Source organism: Lissotriton helveticus, chromosome 7 (genome assembly GCF_964261635.1).
Source record: "Lissotriton helveticus chromosome 7, aLisHel1.1, whole genome shotgun sequence".
Classification (NCBI taxonomy): Eukaryota; Metazoa; Chordata; class Amphibia; order Caudata; family Salamandridae; genus Lissotriton; species Lissotriton helveticus.
In genome coordinates this window covers 982,547,988-982,565,240 of record NC_136068.1, presented here as the reverse complement: position 1 = coordinate 982,565,240, position 17,253 = coordinate 982,547,988, and the positions used below count along the sequence as shown (strand labels likewise).

Genomic DNA, 17,253 nt, shown 5'->3' with positions numbered 1-17,253 from the left:
TTATAAAAAATAGTACCAATATTTTTACATAACATATTAATGTAAATTAATTGTATATACGTATTTTAAATGTACAACAAAAGAAAAAACTACGGTACTATTAAAATAATTTTAATTAATTTAAATATATTAAATATTACAAATATTTTTAAGATTAATTAAAAAATCCCAACCTAAAGTAAAAAAAAAATATTTATATATTATGTATTAAAAATACTAAATGTTATGTATAGAATACATTTAAACTCTTTTTTTACATAAACGTACATTTATTTTTTCATTTAAAAACTGTTATTAAAATATATTTTAATACATAATTTTTGTTATTGATATAATTAATACTAGAAATCAGTGGCGGCCGGTGATCCCTGACAGTGGTGAGGCGTAATACTTACCGCAGGTTCCCTCACGCAAATGTACCCCAACACATACACTTACACTTTCCCACTCACAATGGACTTGCACACACTCACAGTTTCACAATCACTGATCCTCATTCACAACTACTGGTGTTCAGGGGCTCTGATTTGAACTCCTGGGGTAAAGGTGTTATGCTTTAACAGTGCAGCATGTCCAGTTGTTCCAGGGCCTCTGCCCTGGTGCAATTGCACCTGTTGCACCAGTGATAGAAACACCCCCAGACTCACACCCATTTCCTCTCACAATCTCTCCCTCACTCACTCATTCTATTGTCCTCACGCTGTTTTACTCACTCCCTCACTTTACCTTACTCATACTCACTTTCACTAACTAATTGATTCTCACTCTAATCATTCATTTTCATTGACACTCTTGAGAGCATTAAACACACACTCTCACTCAATCTCATTCTCTCTGTCATTCACAAACACACTTTCCCTCACACATTCACAGACAAACACTGAATTGTTTTCCTTACCTTTCTTCCTTCTGCTGGCAACTCAGAGGCTCCAAGCAGCAACAGAGTCTGGAGTCCGGTGATAAATATAGGAACCAAAAAGCCATGATTCCTAACGAGGAGCCCAACAGAACATCAGGGCCAGTCCGCGGAAGGCCCACCTCACGCCCTCTCCTAGCTTCTTGATAGGCCTGGAAGCCCTGTCCCATCAGAGGCTGAGCCAGTCCTGGGGGTCCTACCCATGCTGCTCTGTATGGCTCCTCACTGGCCTCTTGGATGCACTGTGTGCACCCTGACAGTCCCATTTTAGCAGATATACTCTACTGCTGGAGGCATTTGCAGTACGTCTGCTAATTAAAAAGGATTGTAACTGTGTTAAGGGATTGTATGTGAACTATGCCCCTCATATGCGTAATCTAGACATCCATCTAGAGAGTACTGTGCCATTTTGTAGAAACTGCCTGAATTTCATTTGTAGGTATAGTGGTCCTTTCCATTGGGAGGTTCTGTGGAGGATACAACGTGCCTGGAACATTACTCGTCCAACTACAGGCAGCAAGTGGAGTACTTGCAGGATTGGTGTCATGCATTCTCTCTGTTGAGGACAGAAAAAGTTGTCTTAGTGCCACATTTTGGACTAGCTGTATTTTGCGTATGATTAAACTGGGGCTGCTGTTATGGTAGTCAAGCTTTGACATTAAGATTGTGAGGACAGGTCGTAACTTTTGTTGGTATCCAGTGCATGGGAAATGTGTTGCCGTGTTTTCATTGTGTAGAGTGTGCCCTTTGTGACCTTGTAAGACGTGGTATCAAATCTGAATGCATGGCTAGCCCTAGATTTATTAGCTCTCTTGATGTAGTTTGAGAGTCAATTAGGGCCTTGGACCATACGGTGGTAGGCTTGTGTTTTTGTCATTGTCCACAGGCCATGATCTCTGTCTTTGCAGTGTTGAGCTTTAGGAAGTTAGTCATTATCTCTGCATTTAAGGCACAGAGGTGGATGATGAATAAAAGAAGGGAGCTATGATAGACACCCTCAATCTACTAGCCTTTTTTCTCCATTTCTCCACCTTGGCTCCTGTTTAACACTCTCCTTGTTCTGTAATTTTCCACATCTAAAGGCTTCTCCTTCTCCATCAGCACCTAGAAAAACCTTATTGATGTATAAAGCGCTTTACAAATGACCAACATAACAACGGAGGAATAGAACATATCTATGAGGTCTGAAAGTGTCTTGGATACAGAATCCCCCCCGAAGGACCTGCAGGCTTCGTGTTAAGTGAGTGTGGATGCCGCAGTGAAGTGGGGGGATAACTGCAGACAGCTTTTAATAGAAGGAAGAATTGGCCGCAATAACAGGACATCTGTCAAACCAGAAATACACCCTGCGCGAGAAGACAGGTGAGCAGTGCCAGATTAAACCCTGTGGAGGCCCCTAGGCAGTCAAAATTTCAGGACACCTTTGCAAATCATCTCCTAATACGTTTTTAATTTTACCAACCAACATTTTTAATAAACCAATTACATTACATGTATGTGATAAGCACCACATTTTTTTATAAATTGGCAGCTGCCAGAAGATGAGCTTTTAAGAGACAAACCGTTATGTGAATCTGATGTCTCTGGTTTATGTACCTTTAGTTGTTAATGGGTACATTACATGAAGACAGTATTTGCTCTATCGAGTCTTTCACGTAAAGTTTTCGTTTTATTTGAGTAGATTACCTTTTTCCTGTGTTTTGGAAAACAATTTAGGGAAGCTTGGTTGCCATTTTCTTTCAAGATCAAATCAATATTATTTTGATCAATTGTAGCCGGCCCCTAAAAGGAGGGGGGCCCAAAGACCGGTGCCTACTTTGCCTATTTGTTAATCCGGAAATGCAGGTGAGAGACGGACATCCAGGCACAGTGGGGACCTGGAAATCTAGACAGAGCCAACCCTACGGCTAGAAGTGCCTCTGAGTGAAGGACACAAAGTGCCTGGAACATTACTCGTCCAACTACAGGCAGCAAGTGGAGTACTTGCAGAATTGGTGCCATGCATTCTCTCTGTTGAGGACAGAAAAAGTTGTCTTGCTGCTACATTTTGGACTAGCTGTATTTTGCGTATGATAAAACTGGGGCTGCTGTTATGGTAGTCAAGCTTGGATATTATTAGTGTGAGGACAGGTCATAACTTTTGTTGGTATCCAGTGCATGGGAAATGTGTTGCCGTGTTTTCATTGCGTAGAGTGTGCCCTTAGTGACCTTGTAAGACGAGGTATCAAATCTGAATGCATGGCTAGCCCTGGGTTTATTAGCTCTCTTGATGTAGTTTGAGAGTCAATTAGGGCCTTGGACCATACGGTGGTAGGCTTGTGTTTTTATCATTGTCCTCAGGCCATGATCTCTGTCTTTGCAGTGCTGAGCTTTAGGAAGTTAGTCATTATCTCTGCATTTAAGGCACAGAGGTGGATGACGAATAAAAGAAGGGAGCTATGATAGACACCCTCAATCTACTAGCCTTTTTTCTCCATTTCTCCACCTTGGCTCCTGTTTCACTCTATAGTGACACCAAGACAGGTGAGCGAGAGACTCTCTCGAGTGTAAGTAAATGGACCACCCTCTGAAGGCAGGAGATTCAGGCACCTGCTGAGTGGAAGACACAGGACAGCCTTTGAGAGCAGATTCCCCCTTAAGTCGAGTACACCAAGACATCCCATGGGTGCATGGCTTAGGGACACCCTGAGTGCAGGGGCGCAACTAGACTCGAACTTCGGGCGGTAAGGGCTAAGACTCCCAGCCAGGGCTGGCCCTAACACTGGTCACACACTGTGCAACAGTCTTTTTTGGCTCCCCCTCTCCCATTTCCTCCTCCATGAATTCCCTCACTACCACTCGCCAACAATGCACCTCATCTCTCTATAGCCCCTTTCTGACCAACATTTCACTTTTTTATAGGGCTACCCATAGTTTACTCACACTCAGGTCTGTGATCTGCATGGTACACATTCTTTGTAGCAGGCACATTAGCCCTCTGCGCTGTGTGGGTGACAGGAGTGCCCATGTGAGTGCACGGTGAGTGAAGCGACAGTGTGAGAGTAGGGTGAGAAGAATGACTGCAGGGTGATTGAGTTGACCATATGAATTTGGGTGCGCATTTAAGTGCAGAGTGGGACAAATTAATGTATGGTTAGTGATGGGCTTGTTTGAGTGTGATTTCAGAGTGAGCAGTGAGGGGGACAAGTGAGTGAAGTGTCACATGAACAGGGTGAGTTGTGTGCTTGTGTGACTACAGGGTGAGGTACAAGGGGAAAAGTGCAAGAGTATTCTGAGTGCAGAGTGCCCTTTCAGCCCAATGGTCGTTACGCACCTGCCCAAGTGCAGGGGACTGAGTGACGCTTTGAATGCATAAAAATTAGCCCTCCTCTGAGGACAGGGGATCGCTGCATTTTCCAAGTGGAAGACACGATACAGCATTTATTATAGAACTCCCTAAAGTCAGGGCTTTAAATGGGCCGGGTCTCACCAGTGCTGAGCACTGGCAGTTTTTTAAAGGGGGCCTCGAAACGAGTCTCCATCGGGCTCTGTTTTGTGCTCTGGCATAGGCGATCCGTTTTTTTCGTACTGCAGGGACAGCAGGCACATCGATGAGTGCATGCTCACACTGCTCACTTCTCACTAGTGGAGAAGTTACGGCATGACGTCATGCCAGGTGAGCGTTGTAGGGGAAGGGAAATCCTTTAAAGAGAGTAATTTTCTTTCTGGATTTCCCTTCTCTTTTTGAAACTCAGTAGCAACAACATTGTTGTTGTGTCCCCAGGGCTTTAAGTGGAAGTTTTTTTCAATATTATATACAAGCCATAGTTGCTGCTTATTTATCTTATGCCACTAACAACCATTGGCAAATCCAATACTCCTGATTTGTTATAGGTATGATGTTACTTGTTGTATCATATATCTGGATGCAATGACAGAAACAGCAAAATACAACCCGGGCGGCACACTATGCTAAGCACAGATTTTTAAGTTACGTGTTTTAAGCCACACCCGTAATTACATTGGCCACGCCCCTTTGAGAGACCACCCAGTTTTTTCATCCCACTTAAAGCCCTGCCTAAAGTGTAGTGCAGCGAGACATCTACTCTGTGTTAGGAAGAGTAGACAGTTACTGTCTGCAAGGCACAGAGACGTCCCTAAATAAAAAACTGCATGCTACACTTTGAGTACAGAATATGAGACACCCACAAGAAGGGCACTAGGCTTATAAGAGCAAGGTGCACCCTGAGTGGAGCATTCGAGACACTCTCTGAATTGAAGGCACCAAGAAGAAACAAAGAAAATACTGAAACATATTCTGAGTGTAAAAATCAGAGCGAAAACCAGAGAAAGTGAATGTTTTTCAACTCACAATTAACCGTTTTGTTTATTGTTTGGGTCTGCCCATGTTTTTATCTTACTGCAAGGTCTCCTGGTCTCGATTGTCATCTGTTAGTCGTTATCCTAGTTTCTGTTTTCTTTATCGCGCCTTTTAAATTTTCTGTGAGTTTTTACCTCTCTGTTTTTTTCTACTTTTACTCTATTTTCTTCTATTTGGTCCAACTGGTTAATCTGAAATGCAACAACACTACAACTCCCACACTGCATCAGTTTGTAAAAAAACTAACTTAGGGTAATGAGTGGTGAAGGCTGGAAACTACAGTTCCTCAGCAGAAGCACAGCCAGGCTGGGTAACAACGCCCCCCGCCCACTGGCTAAATTTAAACCTTATCCTGTGGAATCAGATCTGCAATAACATACACATGACGTCAAACCAATGGTATGGGAGCTTGGGGCGGCCTGACAGCTGGCAAGGTAAAACCAGAGGGGGCAGCCCCGGGCACAGCCTGATCTATAGGGAAATTGAGCTGATTTCCCGACATGCCTCAGGCCTGCAAAGGGCCTTTAAGAGCAGGGAAGGTCGGGCATATATCTGCCTGGGGTCTGTGAACTCCCCTGCGCGTAGCGGTCCTTCAGAGGTGGAAAACTGACACTGAGCTTCCTGACATTTCCACGTAGGCCAGGCCTCCCCTGGGCCTGGGGTCACTAGTAAAATGGTAGACACATGAGTCTTGGAGTCAAGATGGCTGCCAGACCCATGGCCTAGGGAGTCGTGCATAGTTTACAGTCCTGAAAAAGAATCAAAGCTGCTAGTCCTCCACGCAGACAGGCAAGTGACAGGTGGCGGGTCACAGGCCTGCGCCAGTGTAATCAATCTTTCATTGACGAGATGTCTGGTTGGTGTAAAATGGCAATGCAGCATTGGAAACGTGACCCCCGCAGCGACACAGAACACCCAGGCACTCTTGATGTTACCAGAGCCGCTGTGATTCAATCTCTTTTTCTACTTTTATAACTCATTCATTTGATCATTTCAGTTAGGCAGAGAGAGAACATAGACTACAGCTCCCACAATCCAGTGGGCTGTTAGAAGAAATTCCGGAAATTGAAGCTTAGGTTCAGAGTAACAAAGTTTCATTTGGTGTTATCACTGCACAGACAGGAGACCACTAGCAGTGCGTTAATTCCCAATTCGGCTAACTTAATGATTTTATATTTACAAAATTCTATGTAGCTGCATGTTTGTATTTCAATTTACAAAATAATGCTTTTTGGCAATTGTTGCGACGCATGAACTAAAGTACAATCTTATATCGGGTTGTGAAGGTAAAGTCCGAGGTTGTAGAGATGTAAAAGCTACGACAGAGCAATATGTACCTTCTGCTTGGCTGAGCGGGCCCCATGTAACAACGGAGGGGAGGCCTCGGCAGCGAGAAAAGAGAACAACGGGTTGGCGAGTGGCGAGAAATAAACAAGCATTTGCAATGCAATAGGTCTCGCATTAGGAAAGTTTGAGCTATTGGTATTGTAAATGACACATTTTTTATTTATGTGTTGGTTTTGAAAATAGCGAAATGAATAGCTTTGTCATTTACAATGCCAATAGTTATAACTTTCGCAAATGTGACACCTATAGCATTTGTAATGCAATATGTGTTGTATTTACATGACTTAGATGTATTGTTAATACACATAACAATGGCTTTTATTTTTTTTATAATTAATACTTAAAAAAAAGTTATTGTATTTTATAATGGCACTAGCGTAAGTTTTTGTAATTAACTTTTGTGAAGATTATGTTCAGTGTATTTTATTGAGACGAAAACCCAAGAACAGAAGTGAAATATTAACATCTTTTTGTGGGCTTGAAAAAAGTACAGACGGACAGGAGGACGGTGTTGCAGCTGCTGAGATGGGGTTCAGGAGCATAGGGTGTGGTGTAACAGGACAGTGGGGGGATGGTGGGGTTTGGGGGGATGTGAGGCTTAGGTTCGGAGCTGCCGTCTTTGGAGGGGGTGGGGTTGGGTTTGGGTCTAGGTGTGGTTTATCGTCCTGGGGCTCATGTGGAAGGGTGCAAGGGGGGACGACACCATGTTTAGGCAGCCTGGGGAGGAGGCAGCGAGGAGTTTTCATTGCTGAGTTAGGGGGAGCGCTGCATTTCTGCTGTTTTGCCACTGGAGGTTCGTGGTTAGGATGGAGGAGACGGATTGGGGGTTGGGACGGAGGCGCACCTGGGTGTGCGGTGGGGGAGGGGCAATAAGTTGGACAGCTGGGGAGGAGATAGCAAGGGGTCTGGCGGCAGGACGGATGGGGAGGCGATGCTGTAGACAGAGGGGACCGTTGCGGCAGGGGGGGGAGGGGGTAGTCATCATGCCAATGCCTTTATCCTTCAGAGGCCAGTTGGGTACAGTGTCTCCGGGCACTCGAGAGACATGCAGGCGCTGTCTGGGAGGGGTGAAGGGGGTATTGCAAGGGAGGATGTGGGGAGGGCTGAGGGTGATGGGTGCAGGTATTGCCGAGCAGATTGTCACCTTCAGAGGTGGCATGGATGGAGTGACCTGGGTTAACCGGGCAGAGGGTGTGCGGTTTCACGGGGCGGAGGGGTGTGGGGCTCCAATTTGGATGAGTGAGGGAGTGTCGCAATGCTCGGGAGCAAGGGGGGGGACCTGTAAGGTGATTGTATCCCGGACAGCGGGAGGTTGAATGGCGGTATAGGAATGCTGGCTGGGGGGGGGGGGGGTTGTCGGGGAGCACGTAGGGGTGGAAGAAGCAGGTAACAGTGGGCAGGGTCTCAGTGGAGGGGACGAGCCTTCTGGGATAGGCTGGTAAATCAAAATAGCAAACACTTACACGCTGACTAGGGTTAGAAGGTGGAAAAAGCGCGCCAGGGGCAGCAATTTACGTAGCTGAGGTAGAGATAGCAAAGGGTCTGATTACAGGGTAAAGGAGGGAGGGGACTGGGTTGGGGGGATGAGGTCGTCCAGGAGAAGGACTGTCTCAGATAAAGATATCTGGGCGTGCGGTAGTTATTAAGGAGCTTTTATCGGGGGTCAATGGGTGGGGCAGAATCAAGACAAGAACCGCATGTGGGGGAAGCAAGGTGGGGTCAGGGAGCCTGAAGCAAGAGGGAGGGTACAGTGGAAGTCAGGCGGAGGAGCGGCAGCCTTTGAAGTCTGATGCGAGGCACAGACAAATGGGGCAGTGGGGAAGAGCCTATCGGGGAGAGCACTCCGAAGTGAACTCGAGCGGCCATATGGAGAGGGAGGGGGTGGGATGCCTGGTGAGTTTAATGCCCGTGGCAACAGAGGGAGAGCGCGGCGCGCGCGCACAAAGTCTCTGGGAGCAAATGGAAGCTCTTAAAACAAGCTTGGAGAATATGTAGGAGCGAGAATTGATTAGCATAATATGATTATGTCACAGGGGGCGATGGCACACAAAATTTTACATTAATGGCAAGAGAAGGAGGGGCATCAATGAAATGATTAAATCAAGGCAAGTTTAAAATACCGTCAAAGATGTAATAAAAGTAAACTTACTGCTTACAAAAATAGTGGAGAAACATAACCTGAGTAAATGTTGGCCTGGGCAAGGGTGCTGCTCATCAGGGACGTAACTACCATTGGTACAGCTGGGGCAGTGGCACCAGGGTCCAGAGCCCTGAGTAGCTAACCCAAACCCAGATAATTGCTGTTTTACAACACGAACAGCAGTCAAAGGGGTGTTGTTTGCCTGTCTTGTATCAGGGGGCATGGCATCCTCGCCACACTACTGCCGCCGAGGTGCCGCCTGGACTCTGGTGCATGTCACTGCATATGATTCACTTATGGCAGTTGTTATTGAAGGTCGCCAAAGTTCATGTTTAAAAACATTTTCTCAGATGTCCATGTAGAGGCAAATTGTGTTATCTTAAAGTGAAACAAAGCATTCAGAAGTAACAGATATGATCCAGGGCATTGCTGGAGCCACGTGTTAGGCCGAGTCTCTCTTACCGGGAGCGGACTGGTTGCAGTGTGCAGGGGCCGCGGCAGAGAAGTTATACTGTCCTCCCTTCCCCGCCACCCTCGGTCGAGCTGCATCAGTTCCGACAACTCAAGCCCCTTGTCCTGAGCGACAGCTGCCCATGACGTCGAGCCTGGAAACGTCCCGAAAGAGCACGTTTACCAAAAGTCATAGCCCACTCTGATTGGTTGTAATATTAGCCTTTACACTGAGTAATGAGCCCTTCTGCCTGCCAACATGCTGTATTCAGTTTCATTGCGACTGTATTTCAAGGGTTCTTTGTGTGTTGCAATGACTTTCTCGGCGTGACAGCTGATTCTTAGCCCAGTTTACGTGATTCTCATGCACAATGCGTTAGGCTTGGTCTCTGCAAAATTATTTCTAACTGCTCGTGGTCAGTAAACATATCTACCATGTTTGTGTGTTTCAACGTATTCACGGTATGTGTAACAGAAACAATGACCCTCGAAAAAGGAGAGCGACTCAGTGGGGAGCCTTTTGGTTAGCGGTACTGGTGGGAAACGGGAGCCGAGGGCCAGCCAACCGAGCAAATCGCAAGCTTTAATCTGCGTACTAAACTAGCATACATACCGGGCTTTGAATAGTGGTGACCTATGACCCGGCAGCATTGTAGTGGACTGGCTTGGATCATTTTAAGGAAGGCTGTCTTTGTGGCAATGCTAACTTCGGTTCTCGTCGCTTGAAAGACACTTGCACGTTTTATGTTATTTACAGTACGGGTGGTACTTCAAGCCCCACTGTGTGTTTTGTGGAGTACGAAGATGTTTTCGGAGCATCACTGATGAGAGGCTAAACTGCGGAGCTAAAGGCAACGCCGCTTAATGATCTGCCACAGTCACGTGATCGCTGGGTTTTCTCTGTGATCATTAACAGCTGCTTATCAGACAAAGGCACCGCTGACGAGCTTTTGAAAACACCAACGAGGGAAACATTGAAAGAAACATCGCTGCGATCCCTACCACCGTTCACATGCATTGGAGGGATGAGATTCTTTTTCTTTTTTCATATATTTATATTCGGGAAGACTACAAAGAAATATAGCATTTGTGAAAAGTAGGCATGAAAATCGTTAGGCCGTAGATCAGGTATTTACAAACAAAAAAGGGACACTGCTCGGTGCTCTTGGTTAAAACAAACAAGCTCTCGGCATTGCGTGGCGGGGGGAACGTCGAGTCGGAACAAAAAACAAGTGAAAGCGGGATGTAAGTAGGGGGGAGGAGAAGTCTGGGCAGGCAGGATGACTCAGGGGAGGGGGCGGAGCGGGGCAGAGCGGCATGTGGGTGTGAAGAAGCCGGGCCTTTGAAGTGAAGCTAAGCTTCACTTCAAAGGTGTCGGAGGAATGCGGGCGGCTGTGCACGCGCTTTTAAGCTCAATGCACATGCGCATTGAGCTTAAAAGTCACGGGCACTGCAAGGAATCGCCACGATTCCTTGCAAGTTAGATAAAGAGTCGATGAGCCCCTATAGTCTCGCTTGCTCGATGCGCATGCGCATCGACAGGCGAGACCTAAAAAGGAGAGAAAAAGCCAGGGGGAGAAAAGATGTGCCATGGACGAGGGGTGAGCCCGTGACCGGTGTGAAAAGCAGATGGGGCTGGGGCTCAGTGTGTAGTGTGACGTGATTAATTGTGATGGCCTGCACTACCGGACTGTCAGTGGTACCCAGTCTGTCTGAGATGCACATATCCATCAAGCACAGTCTGCTGTTGCCACCCATCATCCATGCTCCCCTCCTAAACATCCAATAGGGTGGCTTGTTACAGCATGACAATGACTTTGCTGGCTTGCTTTATGCGCTGGCTCATTGAGCCAAGGAGGCCCCTGCCCCGGCTCTTTCCTTACATTCTTTCTCTGGGTTGCCGACCTCTTCTTTGTGTGAGATCCAGGCCAACGAGAATCTGAATTGATGCAAGCAGGGCACAAGTCCTAACAAGCATTTGCAATTCAATAGGTCTCGCATTAGGAAAGTTTGAGTTTTTGGTATTGTAAATGACACATTTTTTATTTATGTTTTGTTTTTGAAAATAGCGAAATTAATAGCTTTGTCATTCACAATGCCAATAGTTATATCATTTGTAATGCAATATGTGTTGTATTTACGTGACTTACATGTATTGATATTACAAATAACAATGGCTTTTAATTTTTTTAAATTATTAATACTTAAATAAAAGTTCTTGTAATTTATAATGGCAATAGCTTAAACTTTTGTAAATAACTTTTGTGAAGATTATGTTCAGTGTATTTTATTGTGACGAAAATCCAAGAACAGAAGTGAAATATTAACATCTTTTTGTTACATTTGTAATAAAGCTTGAAACTTTGAGAGAGCATATTTGAACCAGGTGTTGTTGAATGGTTGCACAGATTGATGGTGTGGTGGCGCTGAGTGATGTTGTGATGGCGAATGAGTGATGCTGTGGCGTTCAATGATGCTGTGGTAGCGCATAGTGATGTTGTGGTGCCCCTGAGTGATGCTGTGGTGGTGCTGAGTGATGCTGTATGCTATGTTTTGTTTTGCTATTCTATGTTTTGTTATGCTCTGCTATGTTTTGCTATCCTATGCTTTGATTTGTTATGCTATTCTATGCTGTGTTTTGATATGCTATACTATGTTTTGTTATGCTATGCTCTGTTTTGTTATGCTACGTTTTGCTATGCTATGCTATGCTATGTTATGCTATGCTACGTTTTGTTATGCTATGCTATGTTTTGGTGTCTTTTATTATGCTATGCTTTGTTTTGCTATGCTATGTTTTGTTATGCTATGTTTTGTTGTGTTTGGTATGCTATGTTTTGCTATGCTATTATATGTTTTGTTTTGCTATGCTATGTTTTGTTGTGTTTTGTTAAGCTATGCTATGTTTTGTTGTGTTTTCCTATGTTTTGTTATGCTATGTGTTGTTGTGTTTTGTTATGCTATGTTATGTTTTGTTATGTTATGCTATGTTTTGCTATGCTATGCTATGTTTTGTTTTGCTATGCTTTGTTTTGCTATCCTATGCTATGTTTTGTTGTGTTTTGTTATGCTATGCTGTGTTTTGTTGTGTTTTGCTATGGTATGCTTTGTTTTGCTATGCTTTACTATGCTATGCTTTGTTTTGCTATGCTTTGTTATGCTACATTTTGTTATGCTATGCTATGCTTTGTTATGCTATTTTTTGTTATGCTATGCTGTGTTTTGTATGTTGTGCTATGTTTTGTTGTATTTTGTTTTGTTGTGTTTTGTTATGCTATGCTTTGCTATGCTATGTTTTGTTGTGTTCTGTTATGCTATGCTTTCTTGTGTTTTGTTATGCTGTGCTGTGTTTTATTATGCTATGCTGTGTTTTGTTATGCTATGCTGTGTTTTGTTGTGTTTTGCTATGTTTTGTTATGCTATGTTTTGTTATCCTGTGCTTTGTTTTGTTATGTTATGCTATGTTTTGTTATGTTATGCTATGTTTTGTTCTGCTATGTTTTGGTATGCTATGCTATGTTTTGTTATACTATGCTATGCTTTGTTTTTCTATGCTTTATGTTATGCTATGCTTTGTTTTGTTATGCTGTGGGTGTGGGTCCATGATGAGTACTTCTGTTTTGTTGGTGTTTAGTTGAAGGCAGCTGTTTTTCATCCATTTTGCGACGGCTTCCATGCCTTCTCGAAAATTGTGTCTGGCGGTGATGGGTTCGTTGGTTAGGGAGAGAATGAGTTGGGTGTTGTCTGCGTATGACACAATGTAGAGTCCTAGGTTCTGAAAATAGGGGTGAGTGGAGCCAATCAAACGTTGAAGAGCGTAGGGCTGAGGGTTGACCTCTAGGGGCCTTCACAGGTGGTTGGTGTAGGGTCCAAGAGAAAAGGGTGGAGTCTGACCCACTGCGTTTTGCAGGAGAGGATGGAGCGGATCCAGTCGAGGGCCTTGTCTTGAATCCCTGCATTGTGGAGTCTGCGTATTAGGGTATGGTGAGAGACTGAGTTGAACGCCGCTTAGAGGTCGAGGAGGATGAGGGCTGCTGTTTCTCCTTTGTCCAGTAGGGTGCGGATGTCGTCTGTTGCGGCAAGGAGGGCGGTTTCCGTGCTGTGTTTTTTTTAAGCCGGATTGGGAGGAGTCGAGGATGTTGTGCTCTTCGATGAATGTGGCGAGTTGGCTGTTGATGGCTGTCTCAATGACTTTCGCTGGGAAGGGGAGCAGGGAGATGGGTCTGTAGTTTTTGAGGTCGGTGGGTTCCGCTGAGAGTTTCTTGAGGGGGTTGATCTTGGTGTGTTTCCAGTTGTCGGGGAACGATGCGGTTGGCAGGGAGGGGTTGATGGTGTGGCGGAGCATGGGTGCGATGGTGTCGGCGGCTCTATTGAAAATGTGGTGATGGCAAGGGTCCATGGGGGGCCCAGAGTGGATTGAGTTCATCGTCTTCAGTGTGTCTTCGGTGGTGAGGGCTGTCCAGTTGTTGATCGTTGGCTTCATGGTGTCGGGGTGAGTATTCCTTGGAGGGTGGTAGTGGGGCTGGCCAGTGTCTTGAAGTGAAGGTGTTCCATCAGGTCTGTGGGGAGTGTGCTCAGGCGGAGAGTGGATTTGTGGACAATGGCGATTCCTCCTCCTGGGCGGGTGGGGCGGTCCTTCCTGGAGATCTTGTATCCTTGAGGGGTGGCGATGGCGATGTCCGGTCCCGAGGAGGTGTTGGTCCATGTTTCAGTGAGGAAAGCTACGTCCGGGGTGGTGCTGTCGAGAAGGTCTCAGATTTCTGTGGCATGTTTGTGGAAGGACCGGACGTTGAGGAGGATGCATTGCAGGGTCTTCGGTTCAGCTGTGTTCTTGCGGGTGGGTTGCGCTGGGTCCATGGTCTTGGCGGTGCTGCAGGTGTGCCGGCAGCGGTGACAGCTGAAGGGTCCCTGGGTGTCAGCTGGTGACGCTAGCTTGCAGTTGTTGTTGTGGCCTGTGTTGAGGGCATGGAGTGTCGCCGGGTTGTAGCGTTGGCGGTGCGGAGATCCAGGGTTCCTGGCCGCTGGTCGCGGTCGGGTCACAGACGGGCTTGCCTTAGGCGCACCACGGCACACCAGCGGTGCACCTGCTGCGCGCGGCCGCTATTAAGTAGGGGTCAGGGAGGGCTGGACAGCTGGGAGGTGGGAGCGGGGAGGGGAGCAGGATTGGTCGCACTGGTCGTGCTGGGGGAGGGGCCACTGGCGCAGTAGCGATGGGGAAAAACAGGCGGGAAAGGACGAATAAGAGGGGAAAAAAGGAGAAAAAGAGTGAAATAAGGCAGAGAGCAGGAAAAGCACATAAAGTAGAAAAGTGCAGAAACTATTTGAAAAAGGGTGAAAAACGAGTGAAAAATGGACCGGACAGCGGAGCAAGACAAAGGAGAACAGAGGTCCACTGGACCACCAGGGAGGCTACGGGAAAAGAGGAAATAAGTGGAAAAATGAGAGAAGGCAGAAAAAGTGCAGAACAGAAAAAGACAGAGGGAGAACCAAAAACAAGTGAAAAACCAAGAAAGGAGATCGGAGCGGGACAAAGGAGAACAGGGGTCCACTGGACCACCAGGGATGAGGCGCAGGCGCAATAAGTGATGATGGTGAGTCGAGGGTCTGAATAATGCTTGCTTGAGGTGTCATGTATACATTGAAGAGAGTGGTGATGAGTGAAGATCCTTGCAGGGCGCCGCAGATAAGGCCCTTGGGTTCTGAGGAGAACGGAGCGAGCTTGACTGGTTGCTTTCTTCCAGTCAGGAAGTAGGCTATCCACTTCAAAGGTGGTACTTGGAGTCCGATTTCATGGAGTCTGGAGATGAGTGTGTTGTGGGAGACTGTGTTGAAGGCAGTGGAGAGGTCCAGAATGATGAGTGTAAGTACTGCCTTGATCTAGCATGGTACGAATGTAATTTGAAACTGCATTGAGGGCCATCTCTGTGCTGTGGTTTCTGCAGAAATCTGATTGTGAGGTGTCTAGGACATTGTGGTGTTCATGGAATTTGGGGGGCTGATGGTTTATGGCCTTTTCTATGACTTCAGCTGGGAGGGGGAGCATGGAGATGGGTCGATAGTTGCTGAGGAGTTTGGGGGGCCACGGAGAGTTTATTGAGGAGCGAAGTAACTTCTGTGTGTTTCCTGGTATCTGGGAAGGTGGCTTTAGTGATTGAAGTGTTGATAGATGTGAGTGATGTGCTTATCGTGTGTCTCCCTAGGTTTAAGAAGCAGTGGCGACATGTGTCCCTGCGCACCTCTGCTAAGCATGGCTCAATCTTATATGACGTATAGAATGGAATGGTCCTTCAAAGATCTCAAGTTGTCCCATGTTAGATATAACTAATTTACCCAGTCCTGTTTTTAATCTGTGCAGTCACACTGAAGTGGAGATGTGTTGCTAATCAATAACTACCATGAACATAAAGCAGAATAAACAAGGAGGATGACTCCATATAATGTTGAGTCCTATGTTTTTCATTTCGAAACCAATATTTTCAAGGATGTTAGTTCATGTGTTTCAGTTTAAAGGAAACAAAACTATATCTTTCAGAATGCATTAAGTTGTTAAAGGAAAGGCCAGAAATAGAAAATTGTGCCCACGGTGATATGAGGCATTTGGTGTCAGAATGTCTCAGTTCCGACATAGACCATTTGAGAACTCTGAGGCTTGACCATATACTACACTCTGCAACTGATCAGCCAAACCACACACATATAAGTTCAAAGCCGGATGTTGGCAGTGTGTTGCTCCTACCTTGAAATCTTTGTATTTTCCCCTGCTAAGGATTGTACTGCACTAGTGAGTCTCAGGTCCACGAAGTGTAGTCTGAGCTGACAGAAAAACTGGCGAGCATGATCTCATTCATCTCGATATAACCATATTCAGTCGAAAATGTCATAGCTGCCAGGTGATCTGAGTGATGTGGATCACTCTAAGCCAATGCCTGTTTTAGCCTACACTCAGTTACACGGTCAGAACTAGAATAACACAAACCCTCAGGATGCAAATGTTGGCTAAAAGGACTGGGCTGGCAGAAAATGCAGCAAGACATAGGATTACTTAGATACTATAAGATAGTGCCAGTCGCTTGGCGTGATCATTAAAGATACAAAATGATGCTCCATAACCTGCAGTTTCATGCAAAATACCAGACATGCTTCCAGTTACAAGGACTGGTGCTGACTGGTTGATTGAGCTTCAAAGTGGAACCAAGGCCAACACAGAAATGCAATTATAATCAGATTCATCAGTAGTCCATGTGACGGGTTAACCATGCTTCTAGTTGTGGACTTTGATTTAGTCAGCCAATGCATTCTGGGAATTGTAGTCCTGGGTCAGCCAATGCATTCTGGGAATTGTAGTCCTGGGTCATTGTAACTGCCGTGATGAGTCTGAAGGGAAGCCCAGGACTGGAAACTCTGATCGCCCTATTTGACTAAGAAAAATATGGGCCACTCTGAGAACATTGACTCTGACTCTAGATGCTTGAGAGTGACTTAGAAATTCCTGGAGCTTGCCAAGAGAATTCTCAAATGTAGATGTTGTGGAATTTGCTCATGTCAGAGAGCCCACAACGAATACAAAGTTTTAGGGAATTCTAAGGACTCATAGGTGGTGATGAATGGAAGCTGTGAATGAATAATGAGGTGCTGTCACCAGCAAATGTTTGCTACAGTGTATTCAGCAACGATAGGTGTCCTTTTACCACAAGTAAACATAATTATTTATTGTTTATATGAGCAGCTTGTGAAAATAGTCATCCATGCAGAGATCTCAAGGAATATGACTCTTTACGGTGCGGATTTTACTACATGATGCATTCACAATGCGGTTGTTACAATGACCGCGTTGTCACAACGCACTGCCATTACAACGCAAGGCGTTACAACGACTTGTGCTAGATCGAGCGCTACACTTAGCAATAGTATGATTTACTATTCCAACTCCAGTGTGTGCAACAATATGGAAAGTGTTGGAATAGTAAATCATACTATTCCTTAGTCTAGAGCACCCTCTAGCGCAAGTCGCAGTAACAACTTGCGTAGTAATGGCACTGC

At 45.6% G+C, this 17,253-nt stretch overlaps 1 protein-coding gene across 1 annotated transcript in view; it reads right to left on the bottom strand.

The window, feature by feature from the left end:
* Positions 1-17,253, bottom strand: part of MYOZ3 (myozenin 3) — a 35,640-nt gene that overhangs the window by 7,757 nt on the left and 10,630 nt on the right. The window lies entirely within an intron of this gene.